Raw genomic sequence first — 13719 nt, forward strand, 5'->3', positions numbered from 1 at the left:
ACCCTCTCACTTTAATAACAGTCTCATCAAATTCCGCTACATTTACATGATACGTTAAATAAACAGTCACAATTAATAAAATAGTCAAAATATGAGTACATCAGTCATCATCGTATAACAACCTCAAAAGGAACAATTTGACAGGACACAAAAACATCTACTATCTACGAACACATGGATTGATTTGAGTGTGTGACGTCAGAAAAATTATATATGTCACATAAATTTGTCGTTCAATGTGCATACAATAGTTATCAAAAGTACCAGGATTATAAACAATTTTAAAATTTACATAGGCAATGAACGCATACAGGGTTAACAAATCAAAAGTATGAAAGAATAAATTACAGAAATAGACCGAGATTCAAACTAGTCCAAAAGTTGTACATAGATTATATGAGAATCCAAAACTTTTAAATGGAACAATTAAACAGGACACAAAAACATCTATCTACGAACACATGGATGATTTGAGTGTCTAAAGTCAGAAAAAATATATACGTCACATAACTTTGTCAATCAATGTGCATACAAACAATTTTAAAATTTACATAGGCCATGTACGCATACAGGGTTAAAAAATCATAAGTATGTAAGAATAAATAAAAGAAATAGACCGAGATACAAACTAGTACAAAAGTTATAATAAAATTTATGAGAATCCAAAACTTTTATAAGGAACAATTTAACAGGACACAAAAACATCTGATATCTACGAACACATGGACCGACCTGAGTGTCTGACGTCAGTAAAATCACACACGTCACATAAATGTGTTGTTCAATGTGCATACAAACAATTTTTGAATTTTCATAGGCAATGTACGCATACAGGGTTAAAAAATCAAAAGTATGTAAGAATAAATTATAGACCGAGATTCAAACTAGTCCAAAAGTTATACATAGAATTTATGAGAATCCAAAAATTGTTAATTACACTATGCACCACCAAAACCTTTCTTCTAATTTAATTTCACATTGATGCAGCCTTACGACTTTTTAAGGTTTGATATTACTTTTATAAAATTTAATATCTAAGACTAATTCACCAACTAAACCTTAAAAAAATTTATATTTTTCAAACAAATTTTATGATCTCCGATGTTAGAACTAATGTTCAATTCTATGAAATAACCATGTTTGTTTTTAAACCCGTCGTTGGCATAATACGGGACTTATTCTTCTCGTCTACTTTATGAGAGGAAAAGATCGATTTAATTGAGGCCAGGGACTGCTAGTAGTTTTTTGTTTAATTAGTGTCACTTCCTACAATTTCTGCTGTTACCAAATATAACATCATGACATGCATATTGCTGTGTGTTTAAATCAACTGATCAACATTGGCTTGGCAAGAGGTTAAGAGGAAAGTTGAGATCAAACAAAACATGTTAAATCATGTCCCTTTTTTGGTCAGAAATATTCAAATGTGCGTTTTTTTTAAATTTTGGTTCGATTGTATGTTTCAGGGTTTAGTATAGCGTTCATTTTTCTGAACTAGTATACATTATTTTTAAGGGCCAGCTGAAACTTATCTCCGAGTGTGGCATTTTCTCGTTCCGTTGAAGACTCATTTACAGCCTTTGATTTGTATCTGCCTTGTGGTTTAATAACATTTTCACATCTGTAAACTAATCTCAAAAATAAAATTTACAGGCTGATGCACCATCCGAACGTTTATAAGTACATCCATAAGATACACCATAAATAGACAGCTCATATAGGCATTATATGTATATATGCTCATCCGTTAGAGCACTGTATCGTCAATATGATGCCTGTCATTCTAAGACCAATAATAATGGGATCACATTTAGCTACAACATGGATATGGTATTTTATTACACTTGTGTCCACAACTATATCCCATTGTGGTTATCATTTCCCTTTCCTGCCATCACAAGAAGCACACGATTTTTATCATCAAATGTAAGTGAAGAACTAAAATGTATTAGGGCAAACAATATAATTTGATTTGGTATCTTTAAACTTAGTTTTTTACAATATTGTCGGTTGCCAAATGTGTAGTAGAAAATGCTAACCGTTCAGAAACTTCAGGACTAACCCCAAGTTTAGGTGGGATTTCGTTGCGCAGACTTTCTATACCATGTTTTGTCTGCATGATTTATTTTTTCCGGTGTGTCTTTTAATTTTGACAAAACTTTTATCTTGTTTTTGAAATAATAGCTTTAAGGTGGTTCCTAACACCTGAACTAAAACTACTTTGGCTCGTTTAATTTCCTTAAAATATTGACAAAGTATTAACTTTGAACTTTTGACAAAAATATAAAAATTTCAAAAATATTGAACCAAGCGTTTAAACAGAAAAATTACACTGGTTATATAGTAGGTCGACTGAAATCTATTTTGATCATTGAGAAGTTTAATACTCCCTTAACAACACGACGTCATTAAAACGTTCAGTTGATTTTACAGAGTTATCTCCATGTAGTGTTTGGTACCACCTTAAGATGGCGTCTTGGTACATGTACATATAAAGTCTCTCGGATTTTAACGCATAACTGTGTATAGCGTTATATTATTTTGAATAAAAAATCATGCATATATAAAAGCAAAGATTTCTTATACAGTTTTGTAGTTTTCAATTTTTATCAAAAAACTGAATTTGTAAAATCTAACTATGACGAAAAAAATAAATTGACTAAAATTCAGAAACGGAATCAAAAGATGTAGATAATTGCCAAGTATTGCAAACATTTTCTGTTTAACTATCCAAGAAAGTAATGTAATAGTAAACAGTCGTTTATTTAGTTTCTACTAACAATTTGAAGTATAAATGAAGAGTAAGCTAAGGAAATTGCTTGTGATCATTAAAAGTTACATGTTTTCCTTGGTATGCACTCACATTGTTATTTCGCATAATAAAAACACATATGAGTCGATGAACAGAGGAAGCTCATTAAGTTTGTGCAAACACGAAAAAACAAACCTGCACGTATTTATTTTATTAAATGAAAATACTTCGTTTTGTATCTCGCTTCGTTTCCATCAACACTAAATGAATCATCATACATGTGTACATTATATAGGCAGAATGCATAGTCTCATTGTTCATCCCGCTTATGATTTTCATTTTCGGTTATTTTGAGAGGAAAACGAAAAAAAGGCGTCCAGATGTTGTTTCCGTCATGGGACGGACTTTTAAGCTATAGACAACACTTATGATTGCGGATAACGGATTTAAGGAGGTCGACTCATTCACTTGCAAGTGAAAACCGAATTATTAATGTTTCTTAGCATAATTTGACAAAATTGAACCTTTTTGGCTGCAAAAAGCGAATGTTTATTTCACTATTTCACTTTCATAATTGATTGAACAAAAAAAATCAAACTTTAGATTTTTTATACATCTCGTAGCTACTGCCCCTTTAATCAACTATCGTAATATCAAAAGCAGAACAACTACTGTTTCGCGTTGACTTTATACACATTCTTTATTCTAACTCTACGTCCTGCACAGACGTCAATCCAAGATAATATAGGTTAAATGCACCGCCTTAGCTTCCGTGGTACTCTCATATTATCAAATTCCTTAGCTAGTTGCAGTTAAAATTACGCGAAATATAATGACGTTTGCAGTCAAACTTGGAAACTATTTATCGGTTGAATAGTTTTCAACGCTTGCAATTAAAATTAAAAATAGTGTGTACTTATTTTATTAGGAAAAGACTGTGGTATAATAATAATAAAAACATGATGTACATTACTACATAAACTTAAATAAACATGAAGTCGCTATTTACAACTAACTATGATATTGCTAACAAATGAAGGCCAAACGCCCCCTGTCTGTAGTGCTCTTAACTTTATTTTTTTTGTAGGATAACACTTTCCTTGTTTTCTTCTATAAAAAAGGTATATATAACTGAAATAGTTATTAAAATATATGTTACAGAACTGTGTTTACTTTACAATTGAAAAACAAATGATATTAATTTTCTATAGGAATACAATTTCGTTCGTAAAATTAAAGTAAGCAATCACCTTAAATCATTCATTTGTATTTCTTCTTTTAAAAACCATAAAATAATAATCTCTCTCTAGAACATGCAGGGGCTTATTTTTGTCTTCTTTTATATACCTTTTTCAATATAAGGTTAAGGGCTAGGCATGGTTTTTTTTCTATGTTTGTTATCAATAATACGAGGCTTTTAATTTAATACGCGTCTGCATTTCGTCTACACAAGACTCATCAGTGACCCTTAGATCAAAATAGTTAGAAAGTCACAAGTACAAAAATGAAGAGCAATATTGATGACCCGAAATTCAAAAAAGTTGTGTCTAGGGCTTTCTCTAGGTTAAGTTTTATGTTTAGGGATAGAACTAGTGTATGGTTAAGGTACGGATACGTTTATGGGTAAGAGTAAGTGTTAGGTACGGCTAAGGATAAGGGTAAGAGAAAGTATTATGTACGGGTAAGGGTTATGATAAACGTTTGGTATGGTTATTGGTAAGGGTAAGGGTTAGGTTCATGGTTAGTTCAGATATAGCCCTACATGGGTTGGGAACCTTAAAATAAAAGAAGTTCTTAAAAACTCTTTTGTATCGTTTACATGTCCAGTTTCATTTGTAAAACGGCATCCCTTTCTTCCATATGCCTCAACTTCTTTCCAGTGCTAAGAGTCAATTACGATATAGCTAGATTGAGATAGACATCGGTAGCATATAACTAGCACAAAAGTCATGTCTTGTTACAGGTTTCTGAATATACTTTTGTTTATGTATATAAGTATGACACAAAGGTGAACAACCATATAACTTTTCTAAACAATTTTATGATACATACCAATCAATAATGTACATTTCATTAGGGACTATCATTTGCTCTTGGTTTTTTTTTCTTCATTTTCATAGTACATGTACCTTCTGCTATGTGGGTTTTTTTTTGTGTTTTTTTTTGTCTCTCAACATATATATATTTCCTAGTAATTCAGTCAACCATGTTCGTCAAAGTTTCATATAATTACTCGCCAAAACGTAATACTAAATTTAAATTAAAGACTGAAAGTATGTATACATAATATTTATGTTATATGAATTTAAGGCGCAATTACTTCATAAGTAAGCGGCCTTCCAAAACCAATAACAACAACAACAAGATAGACATCGTAAGACTTATCTTCCAGACTGATTGATAAATTAAGATTTTTACTTCTTTATTTCTTTTCATACGGTTTAGAACAGATTAACCCCGGAGGGCTGATTTATAAAATATATTCTACTCCGTAACAGTTTTCAGAGTCAGGAACCTCTTTAGTTATTATCTTTTCCTCAAAATAAATTATAGTATGTTCTGAAAACAAATTCTCGACATAATCTTCTTGAACAAGTGGGATGTACAACTTAAAATGAATGAATCATAATATTCTTTTATGGAAAACTATAAAGCAAGACTAATGTCGAAAGGACTTAAAATTATTTTCTGTCAAAGGACCACAAGACGTCATTCTGGAATATGCTTTGGCGGGTTTTTTTTAATCCTGTCTTTGGCAATATATTTTTCAGCTCTAACTATGCACGAAAATTCATTTGGTAAAGTGTCAACCCTCAACAAAATCAAATGTTTGTCATTTTTTCTCAGACTTCAAGTTGGTATACAGAGAGAAATCGTGTAATTTTCAAGATCTTTAATCTATCTTTCGCAAATAAATATGTCTCTCCAGTCACGTTTTATTTCGCTTACTAAAAAGACGTTTTGTTAAATCACTTAAGAACATTTGATTACAGTTAATTGTTTTGTTTATTGAGTTTTGCAACAGAACCACATGATTAGTGAAGGTGATTTTTAAATGGTAAATTAAGATATATCTACATTGAGACGGTCATTCCATAACTTTGACACAGCCTTCTATAACGATGACCTGTCAATCCTTTGCCTCTTAAGAAACAAGATTTTGGTAAAAACAAATGTGGAAATTAAATTATCTACGAGACTTATTAATAAATGAGGAGTTTTGTTACAATTTTTACTTCTTAACTTTTTGTCATATGGTCCAGAGCAAAACAACAGGCAAGTTCTAAAATATTTGTTATTCCGACCCAGTTTTCAGAGTCTTCATTAGTTATTTTCTTTGTTTTCTCAATATAAATTAAGATATATTCTGAAATCGATTTCTCGACATATCTTTTTGGAACAAGTGGGCTGTATGACTTGGCATGGATGAATTCCAATATTCTTCCAAAAAAGACTTTCTAAGAAAAACCAATGTTAAATAATATAGCTAAAAAAGACTTAATTTCTTTTTCTGTCAGCGGTCTCTAAGACGTCATTCCTGCATATGTTTTGACGGTTGGAGCTTAATTTCCTTTAAAACTGTTCTTAGGAATATCAAATCTTTAGCTATATATTCAGAGCACGACCATTTGTTATTCTTTTCGAGAAGGTGTATTTTGGTGTTCATACTTATGGCCTTTGTTGCATGCTGACACTTTTTTTCATCCTGTTTTGGGCAAATATATTCAGTCTCATCTGTATTTACGTCTCCCATCAAGAACATCAATTGTTTGTCATTTTTTTGCCTCAAAATTCCAAACTAAGAAATTCTCCACATCGACCATTATACCAAAGGTAGAGGTTGATATTGCCTCTAAAATGGTCTATAGCACTTATGCCATAGACTCGTACGATTTTATCAGAAAAGGATAAGGGGGGTATAAAGATAGAAATCGTGTTATTTAAATGATTTTTAATTTATCTTTTATAATTATGTCTCTTTAGTTACATTTGATTTCGCTTCCGAAATGGAAGTATTTTTTAAAATTAATTAAGAACATTTGAGTACATTTAGTTTGTTATTTTTTTTGTTGATTTATTTTAACAGCACAACAATATTTACATTGACGATATTTTTCTACTTAACTGGTGCTGAATTTTCTGCATGCCAGCATGTTTCAAAGCTCATGGTTTGCACGGATTATTGTGTTCCACTCCGGTTCTGGAAGAAAAGCCTGCAAACATGGGCTTACAGAAACCATTGCGCTGATTTTGAAAGTGACTTTCATTATGGTACGTCGTATAATTGAGTACATGTATGTCGTCACGAACAAAGGAAGAATGAAGAGAGAAAGAATTATGTTATGCTTCACGAATTAAAATCAACGTCTTTATATATTTGATGTGTGTCAGCTTAACTGTTATCTGAAGGCAGTAAAGTCAACTTTAAGTCTTTGTGATTTGGCAAACGACCAGGCAAGGGGACTCAAAATTTTACACCATATTCCTGAATGAAGTGCTTCATTCTCTGAATATCAATTATGGACAAAGCATGCTTAGTGGTTTTGCCAGTGTTTCAATGAGTGATCCTGGGTTTAAAACCTTCCTTTTCCAACGATTTGGATATAGAATATAGCTCAGTTTTTCCAATTGCATGTGCATATAAAAAAGTATTCATTTATGTCTAAATCACTGAAAGCTATCTGACATGTCTCTCTCTTTTCTTTATCAGACTCGTCATTATCTGTGTCATCATCATCGTTTGTGTCATGTTCATTGATTTAATTTATTTCTACATTGCTAAAAAAAATTATATCGACTTCTTCAATTTCGTTGACGAAATCCTCATCTTGTTCATCTATCAAATCCAGCGGTACAGTACTTGCTTTAGAGAAAACACTACTTTGAATTGACATATTATTATATCGTTTTACCCTACATTGATTTGCCTTACTTGTAAATTCCTTTTCATCTTCAAAGTATGCAAACAATATATTTTGTTCTCCGTGTTTACATTTTCGTTTGTTGTCTAAAAATAGTTTAACATGAGTAGTTCTCCTTGATGAAAACCTAGAGCTCAAAACTAATACGGGACAGGAAATTAATTTACGTATTTTATAGTCCTTCGCTACTATTTTATTTTTACTATTTATCTGCAATGCTACTATAATCTATAGATAACAATCAAAGGCCCTTTCAATGATGCAGAACGAAGTTGTAAACATCAAATCACTAAGTAACAAGTTGCGTAAATTAATTATGTCGGAAATCTGTACACGGGAATTATAAATTCTATTTTATTCCGCATGTTTAAATATTGTTCATAAAAAATCTTCCGTTCACATATTCGAAATTATATTCAAGTTCCTTACGATAGAAAAGGCAATTCTAGTTAGGTTTATGAGTTAAACAAATCGTACATCCAATCACAGGTGCCCCGATTAAGTTACGTAACTTTATATCGACGTTTTTGCATTATATTATGACTTTTACCTCCATAAGCCTGGACATGTGATTGCGGGTCACATATCATTAGCTTAACCATTGGCCAAATCGGCCGATTAACAGTTTAAACACATAAATCGGCAGTTAAAGGCATGGTCAATCAATCTAATGGCATGTAAAGGCTATACCAATCGGTGCTGATCAGCCCGTTGACAGAATAAGAGTTCAGCTTTGTATAATTTGGACTTGGCATTGATAGGAAAAAGTGTTTGAATCATTGTATTTTTCAAATTGTGGAGTGATTTCTTTTGTTTGCCAAAGTATTTATATTATTTTTGATTTCTTTCATCGAGATATTTATTTAAATTTCCAATTTTACTAAGAGCCATGGAGATTTATCACAAGAAGTGAACATCTGCTGAACCCCAATGTAATCCCTTCTTCACACAAAAAGTTTCTTGGTCCAATTTTTCTTTCCCAAACCAAGCAATCTTGTTTAAATCAATATCATTTTGTTATAAAGTTCATTTGGGTAAAGCTGATCACCGTAACTGCATTCACGGTCATCTCAAAATGCCGGATGAAAAATTAGGTCAGTTTATATATTGACTATTGAAGGGTTTCTATATCATTTTCTTTACAAAGCATACATTGGTACGATGCAAATTTAAAAAAAAATTCACACGGAAATCACAAATTACTACTGAGAAATGTGTATGAAACAGGAAATTGGATTTGAAGAAATTGTTAAGATTACCGCAAATATTCATTAAAATATTTTAAGGATGACCGTAACATATAACTAGGATGACCGTGATTTGAAAACAGATGACCGTAATTTGAAAAGGATGACTGTAATTTATTAAAGATGATTGTTACATTTAAAGGATGATCATCAATTCAAAGAAATATCCGTATTTGTGTTACCTTGTTTTACAAACATAATAATTAATTGTATAGAAGGTAATTATAAGACAGCATTATCCTATAGGTAGAAGAGAATGAAACGAGCTTCAAATTCATAGTTCACCATATGTAGCCTTAAGTACAAGCCAAAATATATTTTTTTTTATTCTGGGATTCCTATTAATGTCATATAATAAATACAACTTTTAAAAAAATGCCTATTTTGATTGATCTTCCATTTTGTCTTGCAAGTATAATAAAGAAAATGTTGGTTTTTTTTAAACTAGTGAATAGTTATCAAAGGTACCAGGATTATAATTCAGTACACCAGACGCGCGTTTCGTCTACATTAGACTCATCAGTGACGCTCATATCAAAATATTTATAAAGTTGAAGAGCATTGAGGATCCAAAATTCCAAAAAGTTGTGCGAAATACGGCTAAGGTAATCTATGCCTGGGATAAGAAAATCCTTAGTTTTTCAAAAAAAAAGTTTTGTAAACAGGACATTTATCAAAATGATCACATTATTGATATGCATCTCAACATTCAAACACTTAATTGTTGACTACTGGGCTGAAGGTGAGCTTCAGCAAAATAGATCATTAATACAGTCTTTTGCAAATAGCGTATTACGAGGAGAATCTTGAAAAACTTGGTATAAATACATGTAAAAAACTACATGTAAAGACGGGTTACCCGTTAAAATACTGAAGTTGGCATTACTAACAAAATTAATAAACAAATCTATTGGGCACTCTTTATTTCCGTACAAACTCAAAGAGGCTCAAGTGGTGCCACTTCACAATTGAAAAGACCACTCGAAGTTGGTAACTATAGGCCAGTCAGTATTTTACGGTTACCTGTTGAATCAAACAAATTTCGAGAAGCCATCTTCCGACAGCCAGTTGATTTTTTTTCAAACATTTTTCATCCATATGTGCCTGCCTTTAGAGCAGGATACGGCTGTCAGACCGCACTTTAGAAAAACTTTGAGGATTGGAAGAAGGTTATTGATTATATATATATATTGCTGCTGTGATGGTGGACCTGCCTTCCATATAATTAATTGATTTTAAAACTAAAGGCATATGGATAATCTGAAACAGATTTATGCTTGATAGACAACTATATTAGTAAAAGAAAACAATGTGTAAAAGATATGGTATAGATATATAAATACCTGAAAAGATATATATAAAGGTAAGCCACAAGGCCCTATATTAGGACCTGTACTTTTTAATATTTTCTTGAATGACATTTTTCATTTTGTACCAAGCAGTTCATTGTATAATTAAACATAATATGACAATACTTTGTCATATTCAAATTCTGATATAGACACTGTGGTAAATATTTTAGAAAAGGAAAGCTTAGAGCTAATAAATTGGTTCAATTTAAATCATATGAAGGCCAATCCTGACAAGTTTCAGGCAAAAGTCATTGACAAGAAAACTGAAAATTAATATATTTCTTGTAATCTAGATGGTATATTATACATTGTTAAAAAGAAGTGAAATTATTTGGTGTATCAACTGACTACCAGCATAAGTTGATGCCCATATTTCTAACATTTTTAAAAAGACATCAAGACAGTTACATGTACTTTAACGTCGCTGTCAATTTGTATTGACATTCTTACGTCGTTATCAATATATATTTGATTATTTACGTGAAATATGAAATTTACTATCATTGTCCAAACCCAAAATACGGAAAATGGTTAAAAAGAAATTGATTAAACATATTTATATCCGCTTACCGAGCCCCTTTTTAGACAAACTGAACTAAAATGTATGATTATAAATATGAATGTTTCCTAGAATTTACGTTCATCCTATAAAAGTTACGGTCATCCTATACAAATTACGGTCATCTTTGAGCCAATTACGGTCCCCCTCGTTATGAATCGCTAATCATGTAACGGTCATCTCGATAATTATTTACGGTCATCTTAGCCATTTTTTCGAATCAATTTTCCTGTTTCATACACATTTCTGGGTAGTAATTTGTGATTTCCGTGTGAATCTTTTATAAATTTACATCGTACCAATGTATGCTTTGTTAAGAAAATGATATAGAAACCCTTTAACAGACAAAACAGAAACTGACCTAATTTTTCATCCGTCATCTTGGGATGACCGTGAATGCAGTTACGGTCATCAGCTTTACTCCAGTGAAAGTTACTGCGAACTAGATTTTTAAAGGTTTTTAATTTGTTTGTATTTAAGGTTTAATTTGTCTAAACAATTTCACAGGGAAATGACTCAGTTAAAATACTTCGTTCTTACGGTTGAATAAAGGCATAATCGAGTACATGTACATACAATATTATTTCCAATGAATACAAGAAGTAACCTATAATTAAATGGGTATCTATGAGAAAACCATGCAGATGGTGCTCCATGTAAGGTTGTTTGATTTTGATGAAACTTTGCTTAAATGATCAGGTTGACTTCATATGAAAGTCCAACAATTTTGATGGCCTTACATCAATGGTAACCATGGTAACGGTAGGAATTTGTTATTTTCTCTTGTTCATATATAGATGCTACTAATGAAATACAGAGACTTCATAGATTTCTCAAATAATAATAAAGACTATAATACTTCTGAGTGTTTATATACTTTTATAGCATAGATAGCATGTGTATGAAGAATAAATCACATAATTTCATTTAACATAACAATAAATATAGAAATTAAGGGGGTTGCCCAACACATAAAATGATTGAAAATCTGACTTTTTCACCTAGTTGCACTAAAACAGACACTACAGCCCAAAAGACGCTTTAATTAGTCCTAAATTTTTTAAGAGCATTACATTGTATTATGTTCAAAATATCTTAAAGGGAATTCGGTTGCAAATTAATTTTATAGATAAATTTGGTCGTTCAGAGAGCCCCCCCCCCCCCCCTTTTTTGTAATTTAGCAATAAGATAATGGAAACCCTCATATTTCCATAAAAAAAAGCATTATAAAATAAGGAGATGAATTATATAGATTATTACATGCCATTTAGGTAACTTGAGTTGAAAATTTCAAGTAAAAAGATTTTTAGGTCACAAACAATAATGATCATTAGGCTAAAAAAAGGGGGGGAGCTGCACAAAGACAATTTTTGAAGGTTTCTTTTTTTTTAATAAATGTAAAAAATCTTAACACATGTGGCAACTTTTTTCTTGCTTACTGGTTACCATATTACTCAATTTGTCATCATTACCTGAGAAAGCGTTAATATTTTTTTCTATGGTACAAAGGGAGATAATCCAGAAAGATGAATTTTTTTAAATCTTAAAATTTCAAAATTGCATATTTTTAAAATTTCAAGTTCTCAGTCCATTTAAAATATAAACAGATTTGATCAGTGACAGAGTTTAAAATGCATTTTATAAAGTAGTACAAAGTATGTAAACATGTTCATGGTACAAAGGGAGATAATCCAATAAAAAATGAATTTTCAAAAAAAAATAAAAATTTCTTCAATTGGAAGTGTTCTGTTCTAGATCAGGACACTTGAAAAAGAATGCAAGATGGCAAGTTCTAAAACAATACAAGAAACCACCAATGTGAGCAGAGCTGCTGAATAACATTGTAATCTAAATTCAAAATGAATCTATTACAATTTAAAATTATGATTTTAAATGAGACAACTTTACAGCAGAGTCAAAATAACATGGATTGAAGCAATTCAATGTCATTGTACAACCTTCAACAGTGTTCAAAATGCACACAGTTTAGTAAGAGTGAATGCATAACAATGAAAAATATGGTCTAACAATTCTGTCCAAAATCATACGTAAGAAACATTGTACAGCAACTTCTACATAACTGCTCCTGTCTATATTATAACTATAGACATAAATCTTTCAAATAAATGTAAGCATTCAGAATATAGGTTACAGTGACAAGATTTTGGCTTGGTGCTGAAGTACAAAAATACTTATATGTACTTACTGTATGCAAGATACATGTTTATACAATTTTGCATGCAGTTTTAAATGATCTTGAATATAAAACTGAAGTCAGTTAAGTGTGAAATGTAGGTCAAACTTTGAATTTTTAAAGAAATGGATTTGGTTGTTTCTGTCCCTTTATGATTTTTACTTTGATGTTATCTTAATTTAATATCAAATCTTTGTTAAACAACCAAATTACATTGCAAGAATTAGATTAAAATACATCCAAGTTTACATCTATATTGAGTAAATTAATCATGACTTAGCAGCTACATGTAACAATACACCAATTGTTGAATTAGTCAAGGAATTTATAATACATGTAGTAATGAATTGTTTCTTTACTGTCTAATATATATCATAACTAAGAATAAGATCAATAAAACTAATTGGTCAATCCGGTAACAATTTCTGATAAAACATTATTGTGTTCATTTGCAATTAAATGGCTAAGTACATTTTGAAGATCTTCATCATCTTCTTGATCATTTTCTATTTTGGCGACCTCTATAGATGGATTTTTGGACTTCTCTACTTTCTGTTTTTTGATGCACAAGTTTCCAAAGAAACTTCTTATTTGTTGATGAGACAACCACTCTGATGGTGAGACAAGTCTGTTTCCTTGGGAGTCAATCTCATTTCGCATTTGATTGGAAACTGTATAAGGACTTGGTTTTTT

The sequence above is a fragment of the Mytilus edulis genome, chromosome 12 (assembly GCF_963676685.1).
Source record: "Mytilus edulis chromosome 12, xbMytEdul2.2, whole genome shotgun sequence".
In the NCBI taxonomy this organism is placed as follows: Eukaryota; Metazoa; Mollusca; class Bivalvia; order Mytilida; family Mytilidae; genus Mytilus; species Mytilus edulis.